General features: G+C 40.7%; 1 pseudogene; it reads left to right on the forward strand.

Moving 5' to 3' along the window:
* The window catches only part of LOC115411672 (dynein heavy chain 5, axonemal-like), a 68679-nt pseudogene that overhangs the window by 26847 nt on the left and 18218 nt on the right, over positions 1 to 23614 (forward strand).

The raw sequence follows: 23614 nt of genomic DNA on the forward strand, positions 1-23614 counted from the left end.
AATAAATACATAAATAAATAAACCATGTGGGAACAGGAGCCTGAGATTCATCTGGAGTCTAAACGGGTCTGATCGTGTGTGTCCCGGTTCAGGTCCACTATGACTTCGGTCTGCGGAACATTCTGTCGGTTCTGAGGACGCTGGGGGCCGTGAAGAGATCCAACCCGTCAGAACCAGAGAAGACGGTGGTCATGAGGGTCCTGAGAGACATGAACCTGTCCAAACTGGTCCGTGTCCCGCTCATCCACTCGCTTTAATATTCACGTAGAAAAGTTCCTCGTCTTTTTGTTTCATCTCTTTGTTTGATTTGTCTGTTTCTTTGTCCTTTTCAGTTCTTTCCTTATTTCATCACATCCTTTCGTTCGCTGAAGCTGTTCCTTTTTCTTTTCTCTTCATCTGTAGTTGTTGTCGTTCTGCAGTGACTCAGTGTTTTTAGTTTCTTTCATGGTGTTTCTGTCGTAGGTGGACGAGGACGAGCCTCTGTTCATGAGTCTCATCAATGATCTGTTTCCTGGTATCGGTAGGTTTCTGTTTTTTTCACTCACATTTTCTGATCTGTGTGTTTCAGTTTTATTTGTCCTTTCATGAAAGTAATAATACAGTACAAACCTTTTTATTTAGCTGCTGTATTTTTATAGTAGGTCTTATATGATGCACACATTGGATGGCACTTGTAATTTCTTTGTACTTGTTACAATAACAACAAGTGGTTCCAGGCACAACAAACCCCGCCCCCCACACGGATTGTAGCTTATTTTGGCATCGATCCATCTGATGTCATCATGTCTATGCTATGCTTTTTTATTTTTTTATTTAACCCAGAAATCCCTTGCAATTAAAATCTCTTTTTCAAGCTTAACCTGGCCAAGACAGCACGCCATTACAAAGTTACAAAAAATCTGAAATAAAACATGTTAAAAACAGACAAAGGACTACAGACACATACAACAACATCCAGTTTTGGAAAACCAATTGCACTCTTCATTTACAGTTTTTCATCAGAGCTTTGAACTCTCCCAGGGAGACCAAATCATTCAGCTGTAATGTGTTCTAAGAGTGTCCCATGACCACAGCACAAATAAGAGAAAGCTGCTCTACCATGTTCTGTGCAAATCCTGAGTATGTGGTCGAGCAGTCGTCTAGGGGAACCAAAGTTCTAACAGCTGTGTGTTAGTGTAGTAGATGACATAAATATGAAGGGAGTTTACCATAGGATGGCTTTGTGCATAAAGACAGACCAGTGCTGCTTTCTCCTTAAAGGTGCTGGAGACTTTCGTGACCAGTTTTTCATCAAATGTGTCAACCTCAGTCATGTCCTCAATATCATGAATCTGTACATCTGTCTGTCATTACTCACCTGAATCTCTTGCATTACGGTGAATAATTTCCATGTGCCATCCACCAGAAACAAACTGTGTGTTTACGTTCAGAGCCAGTAGGGTCACTCAGGCATCTTTGGAATTTTATCGCAACGTGCATTGCGGCAAACGCCGGTTCACGCCGCTGTCTGGCAGCAGCAGCTGCTACAGATGACGCGGAAACGGCAGGAGCTCCCTTCCTTCTATGCATATTCCTCCAGCCGTTTCTGCGTTTCAGCCATTTTCACATTGTGTTTCATCCATATAATACCATATTATTGTGCTGCTGCTGCCACCGTCATATGGCGGCACGAGCCTTCACCTCCCACAGTGCACGTCACGACAAAATTCCGAAGATGCCCGAGTTCCCTCCCCACTCTGTTTGTAAACACATGGGTTTGTTTGTGGTGGATGGAACTAAGAAACTGTTCACTGTGATTCAAGAGATTCAGGTGAGTAATGACAGACAGACGAACAGATTCATGAACTGAGGATGTGACTGAGGACGGACAGATTTGATGAAAAATTGGTCACAAAAGTCTGCAGCACCTTTAAGGCTTAGTGATGCTGATGTCACCATATCAGCTGCCTCTATATGTGTGCCAAGTTCAAAGTAAATTGAAACAACATTGATGTTTATAGACATTTGACATTTCACCCATTATAAGTAAATAAATGGAAGAAAAAAAACACTGAAAAAAAATTCATTAAAATTTTTAACTTTGATCTACTTTTCCCAAAATGTAATCACATCCAATCTGGGTCACTGGGAATCAATAAACCCAATTAGGTATGAATTCAACCAGTAGTTTTGCTGCTAGAGTGTTAACAAGCAAAGAAACAAACAAAAACAGTACCCCTTGCCTCCCATTCAGGGGGCGGGGTATATTATATATTGGATAAACTATTGTATTCTATATAATTGGTAGAAAAGTTCATTATACATACAAATCAACACTTTTATGATTGTAAAGGAGCAGTAAGAAGAATATAATTCTTATTTTTAAAACAAAAAAAACCAAAAAAAAAAGAAAACCTTTGATTGTCTGTCTCTTTACCTTCTACGCCGTCATCTGCACCTTTAATTACACCAAGATAGAACAACACAAACCCAGTATAACTAAATTTACTAGATCCACACAGCTCAGATGAACCCACCAGTCACCTTTCATCTACATAGTTTCTAGTGTGTCTCCGTATACGTGAATTTAAACGGATAAATATCCATTCAACCCCTTCAATCGTTGTGCTTTACAGCAGTAACAGAAACACTCACACATGTATTGTATGTTTGAAGTATTGGACAAAGCCGGGTATCCAGACCTGGAGGCGTCCATCATGAGTCAGGCCCAGCAGGCCGGTCTGATCGCCCACCCCCCCTGGGTCCTCAAACTGATCCAGCTCTACGAGACCCAGAGAGTCCGACACGGTACACATCAGCAAACAGTCTTTTCCTTTCCTTTCCTTTCCTTTTCTTGTCCTGTCCTGTCCTCTTCTTACTCTGTTACTTCTTTTTCTTTTATTTCTTTATATCTTTCCATTCTTGCCTTTGATTCTTTTCCTCTCTTTCATTTTCAACCTTCTCTTTCCATCTCTCTTCCTTTTTCCCTCTGAACTTTGCTTTCATTTTCCTTTAGTGGCTCATTCTAGTGATTAAAAAGTGGTGTCATCTCCACTGGTTAATGACTACTTCCTTGTGCTGGTTTTAAGATTCTGTGACTTGTTTTACGTTAGATAAAGCTGCTTTACCGCCTGCAGTGCCAGTGTTTCACCACCAGGCGTCAGGCTTCACTCAGATTTGATTTAACTTCACCTCTGTTAGAAATTTCTTTGATTACTTTGATTCAAGCCTTTGATAAAAATGTAATGTTTTCATGTTTATATTCATCAAATATAATTAATTTATTAATATGTAAAGACTTCATCAGCTGACAGCTGCTCTAACTGTAAAACTGTACCATCTTTAATTATTTGCATTTATTTATCTGTTCTGTGAAACATCCTGTGACAGATTCATAAACATGTGACTGTCCTTTTTAGCTCATTCTCCTTTGTTTTTATGTTTCAAACTCTTATTTTTCTGTTTGACCAGTAAAACAATAGCAGGGGAAAAAGTAAAATCTAATGCAAATGTGTATGTCGACAAAGTATTCTTTAAAAAAAATGTAAATAACATGCACAACCTGAAGTTTCTTTTAAAAAAAGAAGTGCAGTTTTATGCAATTTCATGTGAATTACAACTTACAGATCACAGTGGATCTACAAATACATAAAACATATAGTAACAGACAGAATATTGGTCCAATTACACTGACTTCTCTTAATACATTTCATTTTGTTCATATTTTTTCACATATTCAAATTTTTTTGTTAAAGGACAGTTTGTAATTGTAAATATTTTCATGTAATTTAACTTTTTGACACTAAAATAAAGAGAAAAATTTATAGTTGTCATTATATATAGGGTATTATGACAGTATTTTACCGATATGATCTACTTTAGATCTTATTGGTCTGAAGGTGGAACCTGAACTAAAATGATTTTAACATCTTGTTAATATCTGCAGTGTAAATTTTTCATTTCACAAATTCATCCCATGGGCCGGATTGGACCCGCTGGCGGTTGTTTTTGTTTAACAGCCCTGTCTGGTGTCTGCTCTGTAGGGATGATGACTCTGGGTCCAAGTGGCGCCGGAAAAACCACCTGCATCCACACCCTGATGAAGGCCATGTCGGACTGTGGATCCCCACACCGCGAGATGAGGATGAACCCCAAAGCCATCACGGCCTCGCAGATGTTCGGCACGCTGGACGTCACCACCAACGACTGGACCGACGGCATCTTCTCAACGCTGTGGAGGAAAACTCTGAGGGCCAAGAAGGTTTGAAAGGCTGTTGATCTCACCGGCCGATCGGCCATAAGCTGCTGTGAAGGTTCTGTCTTCATCGTTAGCAATTTATTCAAACATCTTCTCTGATGAAACTACTGGTCAAAATTTAAAATAGAGAGATTTAGATTTTTGAATTTTTAAATATTAAAAATGTGCCTTTACTTATTATAATGGTCCATATTTTGATGGTTTGTAACATGTAACTGTTTAGAGATATCAATATAGTTCCTTTTGATCACTGATAGAAGTCATATATTTGGCCTTGAGTGACCTTGAAGGGTCAAACTCAAGGTCACCAATATCTAGAGTTCAACAATCTTCTGCAAAACTATTGGTTGGATTCATTTAAATTTATCTGTATCTTCCCTGGGACAATGTCTACAAAGTTTGTTGACAATTTTCAGAAATTTGGATTTTTGAAAATATTTTTTTACAAATTTTTGAAATATTAAAAGGCTCATATTTGTCTAAACCCACTTTTATTAGTCTTTGGTTCATTTCTTTGTGTATTTGGACACTAATAGTTCAGACAGTTTAAATTTGAACCCTCCAGCTGCTGCAAAACTATCTTTACATTCATTCCGGCAAAAATCCAGTGGATTTCTACAACCTGTTTGAATTCCTTCTTCATTAGTTCCGTCTCCTCATTTGTTCATATCAGGTCCAGACTTCAGTCCAACATTTCTCCAGTTTTTCTCCATAATTGTTTGTCGTCATCAGCGGTTGTAGTAAACACTGAAAATCTGTCCAAACTTGGAGCCCATTACCTCAAATGTTCAGTTGTTGGTTGAACAGGACAGAGCAGCACAGCCAATAACCTGGAGGGGGCGGGGCCTGAAGTGTCTCCTGTGCATTTAAAGGGCCAGCGCTCCAAACCCCCTTTGTGGTGTCATTAGTCAGAAATAGTGTTGCAGATGGACCTGTGGAGTTGAATGAATGAAGAACTCAGAGCCAAGCAGAGCATTTACAGTTTATGGAGACCACAGGGACATGAGGGAAAAGGAAGAAGAACAGTTAAAAAAGACTAATATCACTCCTTTAAAAATGTCCTTTCCTTCTTCTGGTCTATATATTGATGGTTTAGAACATGTAAATGGTCTAGTTCCTATTGATCACTGATGGAAGTCATATATGGAGTTTGATTGAATTACTTGAGTTCTCCTCCAGTGAAAGTCCCGCCCACTTCTATGGTTAGATTGATCTGCATTAGGGATGGAACCATATGAAAATTTCATATCACAGTTCTCATTATTATCACAATATTGTTGAAATTGTGCTCAAAATGTTCAAAAAGTACTAATACACACACTGAAATAACTGAGCCAAGTTGTATTTAAAAAAAAAACAAAACAAAAAACCCAAATACAATAACAGTCCCACTGTCCCTTCTGTGTCAGAAACATTCACATATTAACCCTTAGTGGTCTGAGTCTATTCTGTCTGTTTTTCAGTCCTTTTGATTTGGCCTTTATATACTATAGAAACAAATGTTTACTATACCCATGTTTGGATCTGTTTTTCAGCACAACTTCATCTATATCATCTGTCTGTTATTTTTTTCACTTTAACCTACTATAAAAACATAAAAGGACAGAAAACACAAAAAAATATATAAAATCCGATTTGAAAAATGTATATAGTTTATTGCATAAATAACACACAGATGCTTAACAAACCTTTTCAAAGACTTTAAAAGTCAATATTGGTTCCAAATATTAGGTATAGAAAATTAAAATTGTAATAAATTGAACTATACTCAAATATTTGACATAAAAGCAGATCTTTACATAGGGTTTTTTCCCCTAAAAGTGCGATAATCAAACATGGTTATCATGAGAATTAGAATTTAAACGGTAATGCTAACCATTTGTGATTTTACAGCGGTTTATTGTTATACCAGTAATTGTTACATCCCTAATCTGCATCCAGACCACAGGACTGGAACACAGAGAAAAAACCTGACAACCTCACACATTCAACTGGGAATTGATCCAGATTGAACAGGACACTGACATACACAGGGACACTGGAACTGTTAGTATATTTGTAGGTAACGGTGAAGTGGGAGCTTGTATTTACTCTGTGTTTGTCAGGGTGAACACATCTGGATTGTGCTGGACGGCCCAGTCGACGCCATCTGGATTGAAAACCTGAATTCAGTTTTGGACGACAACAAAACTCTGACGCTGGCCAATGGAGACCGAATCCCCATGGCTCCGTGCTGCAAGGTGATCACGACACGACCCCGGGTGTCAGTTACATGAGTCACTCAGGACATTAACATGACACTTAAAAACTGAATTATCGCATTAGTCCGACTAAAACTGTACACGTAAACATGTTCACTCAGCTGAAATGGAAGTTTTACCAGTGGGACTAACACTGATAATGGGATTAAAGTGGATGGAAACAGACCGGGTCGGACTGGGAACTAAACAATGGACAAAAATGAATATAAGAAACAACATAATGGACGAAACTGAACAAAACAAGCATTAAATTTAACAAAAATGAGCAACACATGGATAAGAATGAACAAAAATGAAGAAAACAAGCATCACAATGAGTAAAATACACAAAAACATGAAATTAAATGTAAAAAAAATGAACTATATGCAATCACGAAAAAATTCTTAGACCACCCTTGTTTTCTTCAGTTTCTTGTTCATTTTAATTCCTGGTCCAACTAAAGGTCCATTTGTTTGGACAAATATAATGAGAACAAAAACAGCTCATAGTAGTTTAATTTCAGAGCTGATATCTATCCATTTAACATGTTTTCTGGATAAAAACCCAAATCACTCAAAGCTGTGTATGACTTTTATCACCAATTTTTCATCAATCTGTAAAGCCTGAGTCATAGCCTAAGTGAGATGATCAGAGTATTAGTGTGGATGTAACGGGCTTATAGATAGATAAATATTCCCAAACTGGGAAATTGTAGCAACAGCATGAGTCACAGTAAAAATACAATAGAAATGTTGTATAAAATTTCCTGCCATGGGTGGGAGACATCTTTGGTCCCTCTGACGCTCTTCCACTCTGTCCTCTGGCATATTGAATTCATGTCTCGGTCCTCCCTAATCTATGTAGCAGAGCTTCATCAAGTAAATGCACACAGAGTCCTGTCAAAATCGGAGATCGAGCAGAATTCGAGCCGCATGAAGTTTATTCATGCATAAAATAAACAGAGTTGAAATCTGCAGAAACAACTGACTTTTCGCTCTGGGAGAACACTTTTATATTGTCAAAAGTGGGTTGGGCTTAGCTACAAACCATACCCATTTTTATCATATTTTGAACATTAATCTAGTCACGTCGGAAACCCCCCTTTTCAGCTTGTCTCCAATAGGGTAAGGTCTTTTGGTGTCTGTCAGGATTGGTCAAAACATATACATATGCAACTAATTCCCAGTATTAGTTTATCATATATTAATACGTAACTTTCTCCCACAATATGTAAGTTATTTCCCAGAATGTCCAAAATTTCCACTCACGTCTACTTTTGTACACCACATTTTCTGAAACTTTCCATGAGCTCACATGTTCTTTCTACCCGCCCCATTTGTAACTTTCCATAAATTCACGTGTTCTTTTGATGGCTACACGTGTTCGTTCTTTTGTGGGTCTCCCAGGACAAAAAGTCAGCTACTCTGGTACAATCTACACATTACACTAAGAAGAACTTCTGGTATGCAAATGAATACAGGTTAAATACTTTTGAATCCAAACTGAATACTTTTGATTAAAATACTGATTTTTGCCAACCACAGAAGAATAAAAAATAGAACACGAGAGCAAACACGTTATAGATAATGAATGAGTATAAAAAAACAGAACTGGTAAAAAATACCTGCGTAATTAAACAGTGAAATGCAACAATGAACTGTGATGAGCCAAGTCAGATGTGTTAATAATAAAGTACAGTCAGGTCTTCCTAAAGCTGCTGCAGTGATCTGTGTCTTTAACCCTTTAATATGTGAGAGCCTTGATTATCAGACCTGGTCCAGGACGCAGTAAACACTTCCTGTTCACTGACACTGGTTGGTTGTGCGTCAGATTGTGTTCGAGCCTCACAACATCGACAACGCGTCACCGGCCACGGTGTCCAGGAACGGGATGGTGTTCATGAGCTCGTCGGTGCTCAGCTGGAGGCCCATCCTCCAGGACTGGCTGCAGACATTACCGGAGCAACAGGCCGACGCCCTCAGGCTCTGCTTCGACAGCTGCTACCAGGTTTGAATCCAGCTCCCGTGATCCCCCGCTGCATCACCGCCTCACAAATCTACATGTTGTGTTATGTCATACAGTCTGAAAACACAGGGGTCACTATGTTTGCGTCGGTCTTGCAGGAATTGTTGGACTTCGTGTCGACTGCCGTGAATCCGAAGATGCAGGTGTTGGAGTGCATGTACATCCGACAGACCATCGACCTGCTGCAGGTGAAACTCCGCCCCCTCCTCTGTCCTCGCACTTTGACCTTGGTGCCGTTTCTCATTTCACGTTTGTCGCGTTTTCAGGGTTTGCTCCCAGCGCCGGAGGAGAAGCAGGGTTGCCGTGGTAATGTGGGCCGGCTCTTTGCATTTGCTGTGATGTGGTCCTTGGGGGCACTGCTGGAGCTGGACGACAGAGCCAAGATGGTGGCCTTCATACAGGTGAGGGCGCCGCTTTAACCAGAGCATGCACATCTAAGCTTTACACAATGCAGCAAGAAGCATCGTCTGGACGACGGGCTGAGGAAAAGACCTCAAAAGAAAGACAGAAAAGACCTTCCTTTTTTTAAATATTTTTTTTCCATTCTTTATTTGCAAAAGGAAGTTATACAAAACTTCCCTTTTGGGTACAATTCAATATCCACATGTCAACTTTGAAAGAAGATGCTAATCCAAGATTTTTTTCAAATTTAGAACAAATAAAACAAGTGTTCAGCGAACACAAACCTCCGCCAAGCACCCCGAACGGTGTGCATGTGTGGATCGACTATTTTTTTTTTTCAAATTCCACAGTTTCCAGGTTGTTCCATACAGCAGAAACAGTTGAATCTGGTCCCAGTCATGTGTCTGTCCAATTAGATTCAATTCCAATCAATATTAGTTGAGTTCTAATTTTAAATGTGTGGGAAATGGGATTTTCAGTGTTCAGTGTAAATGTCCACAGAGTCCACATTCCACAGTGGATGTGGACAATTTAGTTCCACATACAAGAGGTTGTTCTAAGCTACAGGTGGATCCAACTGGAGGAGAATCGAGTCGTTTGGAATTTTGGATGAATTTCTGAAAATGTCTGAATGATGGCAGATGGAAAACTGTAGATGTTGTGACCTTGCTGTGACCTTGAACTTTGTCCTACTGGGACCAAAATGGACTGGGCTGGTCCCAGGGCCTAGGCCTATCTGTGGGGAAGATCTGGGAAAGATGGGTGGAAGAGTTTTACACTAAAGATGAGAACAGACAAACAAACACACAAAGCAAAGTGATCACAATACCTCCTGGCGGAAGTAATAAAGGAAGAAAAGTAGGCGGTAGCAGAGGGCTTACTCTGCTAATTCATCAACAAGATAAAAGACATTAAGGTGCGTATGTTTACGTGAACCTAAACACAAATGTATGTCATATAAATGTTTCACATCACCGATGTATTCAATTCACATCCATTACAAATTTAACATAGTTTGTCCATTTTGACCAAATAGTGAAAAAAGATTCCCTTTGACCCTTAAAGGTGCTGCAGACTTTCATGACCAATTTTTCATCAGATGTGTCAAACCTCAGTCATATCCTCAGTATCATGAATCTGTTCGTCTGTCTGTCATTACTCACCTGAATCTCTTGCATTACAGTGAACAATTTCGAAGTGTCATCCACCAGAAACAGTCCATGTGTTTACAAACGAGCTGGGAGGGGACTCGGGCATCTTCGGAATTTGTCACGACGTGCATTGTGGGAAGCGAAGGCTCGTGTAGCCGCCTGACAGCGCCAGCTGGAACAGACATGATCAGGATGGCAGGAGCTCCCCTCCTTCTCTGCATATTCCTCCAGACGTTTCCACGTTTCCGTGTGTTGTTGCGACAAAATTCCGAAGATGCCCGAGTGATGTCCCGGGTCAGTTTGTAAACACATGGTTTGTTTCTGGTGGATGACACTTTGAAATTGTTCACCGTAACGCAAGAGATTCAGGTGAGTAATGACAGACAGACTTACAGATTCATGATACTGAGGATATGACTGAGGTTTGACACATTTAATGAAAAACTGGTCACGAAAGTCTCCCGCACCTTTAAAATAAGGTGTCAATTTCTCCAGAATGTAAATGTCCTGTACAATGCCCATCCATTCTTCCTTGTGGGTGCTTCAGGCTTTAACCACTTTCTACTGATAGTCTTTTTACTTGCTGTCAAAAGCATTAACAACAGTTTTTTTTTATCTTTCAGAGTCCAGTCCTCAAAGGAAATTTCTCCTAAATACAGGGCTTCACATTTACAAGGAATTTTTCTGTAAAAATGTTATTCAAATTTTCACACAGCTGTTCCCAAAATGGCTTGATCACTGGACAACTCAAGAAAATATGACACTGTTAACCTTCCTGTATCTGGATGAGCATATCATGCACACTTTGCACCTCCTGTCATAAAAGGTCATATGTTTCACACAAGTCACATTTCTTTTATTTATATACACATATAAACTGCAGAATTAGTGTCAAGCCTCTAGATACTACATTACCAATAAGCCCGAGCTGCTGTTGCTGTAGTAATGAAGCTGAAGAGACTTGATTAACCTTCCGGTATCCAGATGAGCATATTATGCACACTTTGCCCTTCATGTTGTAAAAGGTCAGAATTCAAAAGTTGTTCATTTTCGCATGATTTTTAAAATTGTGATCCATTCACTAAAATCATCCCACAGTAAACAGTGTTACATTCCTATGCTACCACCCGTCTACCAAGTGAGTACAAAATGCACACTGACACATTCTAGTATTCAACATTTGACCTACAGTAAAAACAAAAATTATAATGGATATGAACCAATGCTGGTGTTAATTGCTGACATATGACAGGATGAAAAAAAAAAGAAAATAACTGATACAATTTATATGTAGAATATTGGGCGGGGGGTTGGGGGTGGGGTGGTTTTTGCATCACAAAATACGGTTTGTTTACATTACAAACATGGCATTTAAAGGTTTAAAAATATGACAGTTATTGAGTATTTGGAATTTTTGTTTATGGCTCAAGTTGCTAAAAATACAAAAAATGTAAAAACGTCCCAAACCACCTGTATGAAAAACATTTAGACAGTATGACGACACTGCACTGACTGCACTTTTAGTGGTTAAAGGACCCTTATGGGCGGGATAACAGAGGGATAAATGTGTCTGTTACATGATTTAGATCTGAGGGTTTTTTTTTTAAGTTTCAGGTACATTAGAGCAGCTGTTGTTGGTTGAGATGCAGATTGTTTTCCACCGCAGGCAAGAAAAGACGCAGGACAGAATGTTGTTTTGTGTATTTGTCCAGAGCCCTCGTATGACTGTGTTTGTTTGTGACAGTTTCCTGTCGGTCGTTCGCATCCAGAATTCAGGATGTTGTGTTCCAGTCCTTCTGTCCATCCATCCTGTTACAGTTGAAGTTCCCCTCTGAGGATATCAGGGACATGTTCTGTGTTTCCAGGATCAGGGTTTGTCACTGGACCTGCCCCAGACCCAGGACCAGGACCAGACATCTTTGAGTTCACCGTCAGCGACCAGGGCCAGTGGGAGCACTGGTCCAATAAGGTCTGAGCCCAGTCCAGTGTCAGTCTGTGTGTCAGCTGTTCTGTGCTGCAGCTCCTTTTGACCTACATGTGAACATTCAGGTCCCGGAGTACGTCTACCCTAAAGACCACGTCCCAGACTACTCATCCATCCTGGTCCCCAACGTGGACAACGTGAGGACGGACTTCCTGATGCAGACCATCCTGAAGCAGAGGAAGGCTGTGCTGCTGATCGGAGAACAGGGAACGGCCAAGACCGTCATGATCCAGGTCTCACATGGATATGACAAGCAACCACCTGCGGACCTCCCGGGGTCCTGGTGGACGTTACTTATCGAATAATATCTCCTTATTTGTTTTAACTGTGTAAACTTCCATCCTCCTGTAGCTGAAGCACAAAAACAATCCACACCTGTGTCTATCCATCACCTAATTATGAAATGTGACCCATCACAAGTAGTGATGCACGGGTCGGGTGTTTGTTTTTCTTTAAACTTTATTTATAGAACTTTTCAACATTTACAGAACCTTTCATTTAACAAGCATAACATCCATAACTTCAAGCAATGTATTCATGATACAGTGACTGACACCGGACACGACAAACAAACAGAACCCAAGGAAAATAAAAAAGGCAATACAAACAAGACACGCATAAAAACAGTCAAGACAGTGCATTCTGGTACCGTTAAAGGAGGAAAGAAAATAAAATAAAAAAAAAAAAAAAAAACAGCTCAATAACAATATAAACACCTAAAATGTTTTTACAGTTCCAGGCCAGGTAACATAATTCACACAGTGTAAAAGAGGCTCCCATATTTTATAAAATGAATTGATAGAGTTATTTAGAGTGTGCCTAATTTTTTCTAACTTTATGTTGAGCATGATGTCTGTGATCCAATGGTCGTGTGTTGGAGGTGATGAGTCCTTCCATTGGAACAGAATGGTACGCCTAGCTAACAAAGATGCAAAGGCCACAACTTTTTGTAGGTTAGCTGAAGGAACTGAGTCACCTGTGCATGAAATAAGACCAAAAACAGCAGGAAGGGGAGATGGATGAATACGGCACCCATAAGCCTTGGAAATGAAATCAAAAAAAGAGTTCCAGAAGGGGTCAGTTTGGAGCAGGACCATAGCATGTGGTCTGTTGTTGCTGGACCTGCTTGCATCTGTCACAGATAGGGTTTATGTCAGGGAATATTTTTGTAAGTTTAACTTTAGAGAAGTGCAATCTATGTCAAATCTTGAATAAGGAATGTCGTGAACAAATGGAAGAAGAATGGACCCTAAGAAGCTCCATGTCCCGCTCCTTGTCTGAGAGTGGCATGGTCGGGTGTTTTTTCAACCCACGGGTCCTGCTTTGTGGAATTATTTGACCCGCCCCGCAAATAAAGTGCATTCTTTTGACCTGACTCGCAGCACTGATCCATGTATCAGTAATGGCCTGCCTGTTGTCGCCCCTAGTGGTATGACAATGTAACTAAAACCAGACTAGAACAAGTCCAAAGACGCAGAAATCACAATCAGAATATTTATTAATTCCAGGGGAAATTATTGTGTTACAGTTGCTCCATGCAAATATATTAAAGTAGCTGGAAAGAAATTATCAATACTATTAAAAAACAGAGAGTATATATGTAGACATATGTATATAAAGCTGTAATATTCATATATACGTAGTTCTAAATATATTTAATACACACACAATTAGAGCAACAATTTGTATAATATGTATGTACTGTTGTGTGCAATTTTGATTATGTGGTTATGAGGTGGAATTAAATATCAAACAAATAATAAATGACAAAGCAGAGGGCATAAAACGTGCAGGTATTTCTATCATAAAATCCTTTTCATATGATTATTATGTAGTAACATTTTAGGTCTGGACGATACCACCCAAAAATATGATCATGATGAATGTCAAATGATTTATTTATTTCTGGTTTAAAGGCTCATTGTTATTTTTCTGAGTGAAATTGGAAGAAACCAGACAGGTATTCATGGATTTAAATTATTGATAGAGGGCACATAAATAATGTAAAAGACACTGTATGAAGATGAAACCCATAGAAAACACTCCTGTAGACTCTGATTTACAGCCTATTTTATTCACTTCATTTGATTTAGTGATGAAAATTAAACCATAGGCATAAAATGTGTGTCAGTCATGTTCAATGTAATTATTATGATCGTGGTTTAGACCAGGGCTCTCAAACACATTCAGCTGATTTGATCTGCAGTGGGCCGGACCAGTAAAATAATAAGCATAATAACCTATAAATAATGACAACTCCAAATTTTTGTCTTTGTTTTAGTGCTAAAAAAAACCCTTTAATTATGAAAATACTTACTTTTATAAACTATCCAAACAAAAAAGATGTGAATAACCTGAAAAAATGAAATTTCTTTAGAAAAATAAGTGCAGTTTAACAATATTATACTTCAACTTCTCATTAGTACATGTGCATTCTGGATCAGATCTACAAAGACACTAAACACTGAGGAACAGGAAGAAAATGATTAGAATTGTGCTTAATTTTCTGTAGACATTTCAGGTTGTTCATATTTGTTCAGGTTATTCACGTTTTATTGTTACAGGATAGTTTGTAAATGTAAACATTTCATAATTTAATGTTATTTTTTCATTAAGACAAACATTTGAAGTTGTCATTATTTATAGAAGATATAGTGTAATATTATTTTTTTGACATCAAACCGAGAAAGAAAATATGGCGTCGTTCTTTTTTGTCGGTTCTTCAGCTGTTATTTTTTGACTGTAGATCAGATTGGTCTGTATGTGGAACCTGAACTAAAATGAGTTGCACAGCCTTGACTGGAATTTTTGCACTTTGCAAATTCATCCCACTGGCCGATTGGAACCTTTGGCGGGACGCATTTGGGCCCCGGGCCGCATGTTTGAGACCCCTGGTTTAGACCAAAGTAAACGTGTAGCTGTAATTTGGCTGAATCCATGTAAAAACCCTTGTAACTCATGTCCAGTCGATCAGTAAAAGTGACTGGAAATGGATGATTTCCCACCAGACGGGAGATAAATGTCTTCCACAGACTGTAAAGGTCCAGGGTCTGCTCTGGTCGGTTGTGATAATCTGATCTCCAGCTCCAAACATCAGCAGTTCTTCAGTCGATGCTGTTCACAGACAGAAAACACAGATCCTGTCGGTCTGGAGTTTGAACACTAACCCGGTTCATGTGTGGCGTCCCCTGCAGGGCTACACCAGTAAACTGGACCCAGAGGTCCACCTCAGCAAGACCCTCAACTTCTCTCAGCGACGCTGCCCGGAATGTTCCAGAGAACCATCGAGAGCTACATCGACAAACGCGTGGGCGCCACCTACGGGCCGCCGGCGGGACGCAGGATGACGGTGTTCATCGATGACATCAACATGCCCGTGATCACGAGTGGGGAGACCAGGTGGGGTCACGCATCACACACTTACACATTTACGCTGTTCTGGACGGTCACGTCCCTCATTGTGTCCTCACACACTCACTCCCAGGAATGTGCAGTAACCCTGGAGAATGGGAGTTATGTGCAATAAGCCGTGCAATAACCCTCTGTTCTTCTAATAACAATGCATTTATGTATTTTTACATGAGTTCATTGATAGACATACTGGTAAATATTGTTACTTCTTTTAATGTGTCTATTGTTATTTTATGTCTATTTTTATTTTATTCTACTTTTAGTTGTATTCTTATTTTACTTTTGGTAAAATTTTATATTTTATTTTATTTTAGTATCTTATTTTTAGTTTTTGTAATTTATATTTGCACTATTTGTATTATCTGACATATTGATATTTATTAAGCTGTTTGGAGCCTGAGATTTTTTTTCTTTTTTCAAAAAATGTTCAGTTTTGATAACCAAGATTTCAAAACACTGTGTTTCATTCAGTTATGTTTCTTGTCGCAATATTGGCAACTTTGGTACTTAAAGGGTTAGTATTGTTGCACTGACTGGAGTGGCATTGAACGCAATGACAAAAAAGGATATTCTATTCTATTCTGTTCTCTCACTCAGTTCATCCAGATCAAATCCGTCACATCCCACCATTTCCCCATCACTTCAGGTGTGCCCCAGGGGTCTGTACTGGTGCCCCTCCTCTTTATCATCTACCTCCTTCCCCTTGGCAATATATTCCGGAAATACAATATCAACTTTCACTGTTATGCAGATGACACCCAGCTCTCCCTCACCTGCAAACCCACCTCCACCCCCCACCCTCCTCCCTCACTGACTGCTTGGCAGACATAAAATCCTGGTTCACTTCCAATTTTCTCAAACTAAACAGTGACAAAAATGAGGTTCTCCTCGTTGGCTCAAAATCACTTTATCCAAAACCAACAACTTTCCTTCACCACTGACAACTCCACGGTCTCCCTTCCCCACAGGTTCACAGTCTGGGGGTCATCCTCCACAGTACTCTGTCTTTTCAATCCCACATCAATAACATCACTTGGTCTGCATACTTCCACCTACGTAACATTAAGCGCCTCTGCCCCTCCCTCACCCCCCCCCCCCCCATACCACTGCTGTCCTTGTTCACAGTCTGTCACCTCTGGTCTGGATTACTGGAACTCTCTCATCTTTGGTCTCACACACAAATCCCTCCATAACTTCAATTAGTTCAGACTCTGCTGCTCACATCATCACCAGGACCCCCTCCCCTCACCAAGACCCCCTCCACTCACCAGGACCCCCTCACCAGGACCCCCTCCCCTCACCAGGACCCCCTCACCAGGACCCCTCACCAGGACCCCCTCCCCTCACCAGGACCCCCTCCACTCACCAGGACCCCCTCCACCTCACCAGGACCCCCTCACCAGGACCTCCTCCCCTCACCAGGACCCCTCCCCTCACCAGGACCCCCTCCCCTCACCAGGACCCCTCTCCACTCACCAGGACCCCCTCCACTCACCAGGACCCCCTCCACTCACCAGGACCCCCTCACCAGGACCCCCTCCACTCACCAGGACCCTCTCCCCTCACCAGGACCCCCTCACTCACCAGGACCCCCTCACCAGGACCCCCTCCACTCACCAGGACCCCCTCCCCTCACCAGGACCCCCTCACCAGGACCCCCTCCACTCACCAGGACCCCCTCCACTCACCAGGACCCCCTCCCCCCCCCCGGACCCCCCTCCCCTCACCAGGACCCCCCTCCACTCACCACATCACTCCAGTCCTCCAACAGCTCCACTGGCTCCCGGTTCAGTTCCAGATTGAATTTAAAATCCTTCTAATGACATTCAAGGCCATCCATAACCCCGCCCCTCCATAACCCCGCCCCTCCATATCTGTCTGACCTCCATGTTGCCCCTCCCTCTCGTACCCTCAGATCTTCCTCCTTCATCCCCCTCACTGTTCCCTCTGCCCGTCTCACCACCATGTGGACCAGATCATTCATTGGCTCTGCTCTCAGACTCTGGAACTCCTTTTGCCACCGGATCTCAGAAACACCACTTCACTTCCTCTCTTCAAATCCAGACTCAAAACCCATCTGTTTAGACCTCTTTCTCTTTGTGAACACAATTGCATTGTCCAATTTTTTTAACCTGCCTTTTATGTTTTACTCTGCTTTATTGCTTGTTTTATACTCTCCTGTTTACTGTTTTACTGTACGGTGTCCTTGAGTGCCAAGAAAGGCGCCTATAAATAAAATGTATGATTATTATTCTATTCTATTCTAAATACTGTGATGTGAAGGCCGACCTCAGTGTCACTAAATATTCCCTAATGATGTTTGCTTTGACTCCGCCCCCTGTCTTCCAGATAACCAATGAGATTGTGCGTCAGCTGATGGAGCAAGGGGGTTTCTACAGTCTGGATCGTCCAGGAGAGTTCACCACCGTGGTTGACGTTCAGGTACCAGCGCCTCCCATCACACGGACCCGCCGGTAAACGGACACAGAATAATGCACACATTAACCCTTACCAGCTGGTGGCGGCCATGATCCACCCGGGCGGCGGCCGTAACGACATCCCCCAGCGTCTGAAGAGGCAGTTCTCCATCTTCAACTGCACGCTGCCCTCCAACTCCTCCATCGATAAGATCTTTGGCACCGTGGCCCAGGGTACTTCTGCTCAGAGAGAGGCTTCGCTCCTGAGGTGTGTCGGCTCGCCGCCAGCCCTCGTCCCCACCACCCGACGGGTGTGGCAGAACATCAAGGCCAAGGTGGAGTATTCACTGACCTGGTAACGTCTACACGGGTGTAGAACAACTGACTCCTAATCCAAACAACGGCAAATAAACACAGACACTTTAGAATGGAAAGTGTAGATTGTACAGCTGTTGGAACACACACACACACAGGACAATGACACCACACACTTTATACATATTTACTGTACTGGAGAACACAGGCCTTGAACAGCCTACACATTTCTGTTAACACTGGTCTGGCATTAGTGTGTGTGTAGTGTTTTTTTTGTACTTGATCCATTTTATATTTACCTTTTTATTCTTGACTGTTCTTATTATTGATGTGTGTATTTATTCTGGACACTTTACAGAACAGAAAGCCAACGTTTGATTTGCACTGTACAGTGGTACTTTTGTAATGACAGTAAAACCTGGAGTATTCTATTCTATTGTCTTCTGTGCTATTGTGTTCTGTTCTATTGTGTCCTATTCTATTCTGTTCTATTGTGTCTTATTCTATTCTACTCTGTTCTATTCTATAGGGTCCTATTCTATTCTATTCTACTCTGTTCTATTGGGTCCTACTCTATTCTATTCTATTCTATTGTGTCCTATTCTATTCTGTTCTATTGTGTTTTATTCTATTCTATTCTATTCTGTTCTATTCTATTCTATTCTATTCTACTCTGTTCTATTGGGTCCTATTCTATTCTATTCTATTCTATTCTATTGTGTCCTATTCTATTCTATTCTATTCTATTGTGTCCTATTCTATTCTGTTCTATTCTATTGTGTCCTATTCTATTCTATTCTATTGTGTCCTATTCTATTCTATTCTATTCTATTCTATTTTATCTATTCTATTCTATTGTGTCCTATTCTATTTTATCTATTCTATTCTATTGTGTCCTACTTCTATTTTATTCTATTCTATTCTATTGTGTCCTATTCTATTTTATTCTATTCTATTCTATTGTGTCCTATTCTATTTTATTCTATTCTATGTGTCCTATTTATTCTATTTGTGTCCTATTCTATTCTATTCTAGTCTCTGTGTCCTATTCTATTCTATTCTATTCTACTCTGTTCTATGGGGTCCTGCTCTATTCTATTCCTAGACTGTACATCTTTCCATGTAATACTCTGTTTTTCTCAGATGTTACGTCTCCTGCTAAGTTTCACTACATCTTCAACCCTGAGAGACCTGAGCAGAATCTGGCAGGTAAATAAATAAATAAAGTAGTTGTAAAACCACTGTCAGACACTCAGTTTCCGTGCTACAGTAAACACACCTCAGATGGGAAACCCTCCATTTCTCTGCTGTTTGTCATTTGTCGGTTCTTCTTCTGTTCGATGGTGTTGGTCTGATTTGGCGTGGGTGTTTTCAGGGCATCCTAACGGGCAGTCGGAGGTCTGCGATTCGCCACCGATCCTCTCCGCTCTGTTTCACCACGAATGCAGCAGAGTGATCTCAGACCGCTTCATCAGCAACAGCGACAGGGAAACTTTCAGTCGCATCATGGAGAAGGTGGGCGCGTAGTCCCCTTCACTGCGTTTCCCTTCAGTTTCTTCTCACTGTCGGCTTTAACGAGCTGTTTATATGTTTGCAGATCACAGCAGAGGATCATGGGAAGACCTGACTGAGCACGCTCAGTGGAACAGCTGCTTCGTGGACTGCCTGCGCGACGCTCCTGAGGCGACGGGCGATGAACCTGAAGATGTGGAACTGGAAGCTCCGAAAGTCAGCGCTGTTACATGGTTTTTTAAAAACATTGTATTTGTTTTTGACATATTAATACGTGTGAAATTCAAAACCCACTGTGATTTGATTGACAGCTGTATGAGCCAATTCCGCCGCTGGACGCGCTGGCTGAGCGGCTGTCAGTTTTCCAGCTGCAGTACAATGAGGCGGTGAGGGGCGGAGCCATGGACCTCGTCTTCTTCAAGGTCATTTATTCTATCAGTTTTATCAGTTTCAACGTTTGGACAAAGTATGAAACATATTTTCCACCAGACAAATAAGGAACACATACTGCATTACATTAGTACAGGTTTGGGTGTGTGTACAGTAGATTTACACACTTGTGTGTAGTTTTTAGTACAGGTTTGGGGTGTGTGTACAGTAGATTTACACACTTGTGTTAGTACAGGTTTGGGTGTGTGTACAGTAGATTTACACACTTGTGTTAGTACAGGTTTGGGTGTGTGTACAGTAGATTTACACACTTGTGTTAGTACAGGTTTGGGGTGTGTGTACATAGATTTACACACTTGTGTTAGTCCAGGTTTGGGTGTGTGTACAGTAGATTTATACAGTATTTATTACTGTATTACTTTCCCTCGTTATGTTACATGTGCTTCATTTTCCAAACAGGCTTAGTTAATGGATCTGAGGTAAATTATTCATTAGTTTATTTTACACAATTGTGTGTCTTCACAACTCCGACTAATTTAAATCGAATAGAATAGAATAGAATAGAATAAATAGAATAGAATAGAGTCGGATAGAATAGAAAAGTGTAGAATAGTGTCGAATATTGTAGAGTAGAATACATAGAATAGCACAGAATGAGTAGAATAGAATATAATAGCTTAGAATTGTATAGAATATACGTAGAATCAGTATAGAATAGAATATAGTAGAGTAGAATAGTTTAGAATATAGTAGAGTAGAATGGCATAGAATAGAATAGAATAGAATAGAATAGAATAGAACAGAGTAGCATAGAATATAGTCGAGTAGAATGGCATGGAATAGAGTAGAATAGAGTAGAGTAGTATAGAATAGGATAGAATAGAATAGAATAGAATAGAATAGAATAGAATAGAATAGAATAGAACAGAATAGGTCTTCATTGTCATTGTTACAGGAACAATGAAATCAGTTGATCAGCTCTTTTTCTGTTTAGCAGCAAAAACACTTAAAGTGTAAAAAGACTGTATAAACAAATATCCCTGTATAAAAAACCTCTATTGATTGTATAAATATATAACACAAAATGACATAAAATATATGAAGAATATACAAAACTACAGAGAACTACTCAAACACAGAAAAACTCAACCATACCACACGTATCACATTTAGCAGCTCTGTTTGTGTTTAGCAGCAAATGCTTCAAGTGCAAAAGAAATGCCATATATAAAACCACTGCACAAAATGATACAGAAAAACAATGACAATATTCAAAAATATACCAAAAAGTGATGAAACAGTCAAAGGTAGAAAAGACGAGACGCTGGACGAACATCAGATGACATCAGACATCATTCAACACAACACATGACAGTGATGCGTCTGTGTCTGGGTTCTCCCGCAGGACGCCATGACACACCTGATGCGGATCTCCCGGATCCTGCGGACCCCTCTGGGGAACGCCCTCCTGGCGGGGTGGGCGGGTCCGGGAAGCAGAGTCTGACCCGTCTGGCGTCGTTCATCGCAGGATACCAGACGTTCCAGATCACCCTGACCAGGTCTGAGGCTTCCTGCTGACATCTCACCGCTCCATTAACACTCTGACACCGGGTTCAACCGTCAACTTATGTCAGAATGGGGTTTAAAAACCGTTTTCAGACCTTTATGCATCACCAACTCCAATTCTTCTGACTGGAATCAATATAGAGACAACTTATATTTCACATTAACCCTTACAGACCAAACGTCCACCTTTAACCTAAACCATCTACTGATCTAAACTGTTTAATCCCTGTTGATCCACTAATCCTAACAGTCCATGTCAATAATTGGTGTCACATACAGTTCTTCATCTTTTCATGGTCATCAGATATGACCCATTTGGACGTTCAGAGGCTCTGTAGTTACCGTGGAAACACCGTCATCTTCTACAACATTGATTCACCAGTAAAACTCATGGAGTTGGATCAGTGCCAGTGGATGGACACACTGGGTTTATGTTCAGTTCATTAGGGGTTTGACTGAAAAAGTCACTTTTTTCCGGTTTTCTCTGTTTTTTTTTCTTTTCTAATAACCCTCAAATGTAATCTCAGCATGATGATTAAAGTACATGATCAGTAATATAAAAATGGAAAATACTTGAATTTCACTGAAAAAAAAAAATCCAAGATAGAGAGGATAATATTATGATGGTGATAAATCACTTAAGGAAGGTTAAATAGACAGAAAACATAATTTAGGAACTGCCACAAAAGTAGCACTGGGTCTTTAAGGGTTTAAATACATGATAACTTTTATTCACCCTTAGATGCATGAGTGGGTCAAAATGACCCCGTCAGGTCGTTTTATTGTAATATCTTGTCATGAAAATGTGTTATTGTTTCATATTTTAGGTTACTCCTCAGAAACATGTTATTGACGTCATGCCATTAAATGTTTTAACTAGGACTGGGTATCATGGCCAATTTCCTTAATCGATTCGATTTCGATTCATAAGCTCTGAATCGATTAATTGTGATTTGATTCGATTTGATTCAGTGTTAACTGATTGATTCGGATTCATTTAGTGACACCAAAGTACAATTATGAGTTGTAACTTGATTATTTGACTACTGCAGCTATGCAACACAGAATCAATACTGATTTTAGAAAGGAAATAATCTGACATTTCAGCAGAAACAGTAGAATCTGCTCTGAAATAATGAACACAAACGTGTTTAATGAACAGACTCAAACATGTGTTTAATGAACAGACTCAAACATGTGTTTAATGAACAGACTCAAACATGTGTTTAATGAATAGACTCAAACCTGTGTTTAACGAACAGGACTCAAACGTGTGTTTACCGAACAGACTCAAACGTGTGTTTAACGAACAGACTCAACGTGTGTTTAACGAACAGACTCAAACGGTGTTAACGAACAGACTCAACGTGTGTTTAAACGAACACACCAAACATGTCCATGTTTCTCCAGTGGATCAGATCAGACTTCTTCTTCTTTCCTCTGTTTTATTCCTGCTGTTTCCAGCCTTAAGGCTCATTACTGTCACCCTGGGGCACTGACACCAGTTTGCCCCCCGAAACAGACTCATGTTGGGCCCTTGGTACAAGAAACGCACTGGAGGGGGAGGGTGGGCAGAGCTTCGTGATTTCAGCGTTACTATTCCTCTAACTCCACCCTCAGCCACAGGTGATCCAAGTTAATATTTCTAGAACAGCGGGCTTCTGCGACCCACCTCTGCCGGCCAGTTCCCCCACACTACAGGTTCCAGTTTGGGCCAGAAGGACCTCCATGGGTACCCATTTCTCCCACTGAGGGGTTTACCCCACCCTTCCTCCCACTGAGGGTTTTCCCCACCCTTCCTCCCACTGAGGGGTTTTCCCCACCCTTCCTCCCACTGAGGGGTTTTCCACACCCTTCCTCCCACTGAGGGTTTACCCCACCCTTCCTCCCACTGAGGGGTTTTCCACACCCTTCCTCCCACTGAGGGGTTTACCCCACCCTTCCTCCCACTGAGGGGTTTTCC

The sequence above is a fragment of the Sphaeramia orbicularis genome, chromosome 20 (assembly GCF_902148855.1).
Source record: "Sphaeramia orbicularis chromosome 20, fSphaOr1.1, whole genome shotgun sequence".
Classification (NCBI taxonomy): domain Eukaryota; kingdom Metazoa; phylum Chordata; class Actinopteri; order Kurtiformes; family Apogonidae; genus Sphaeramia; species Sphaeramia orbicularis.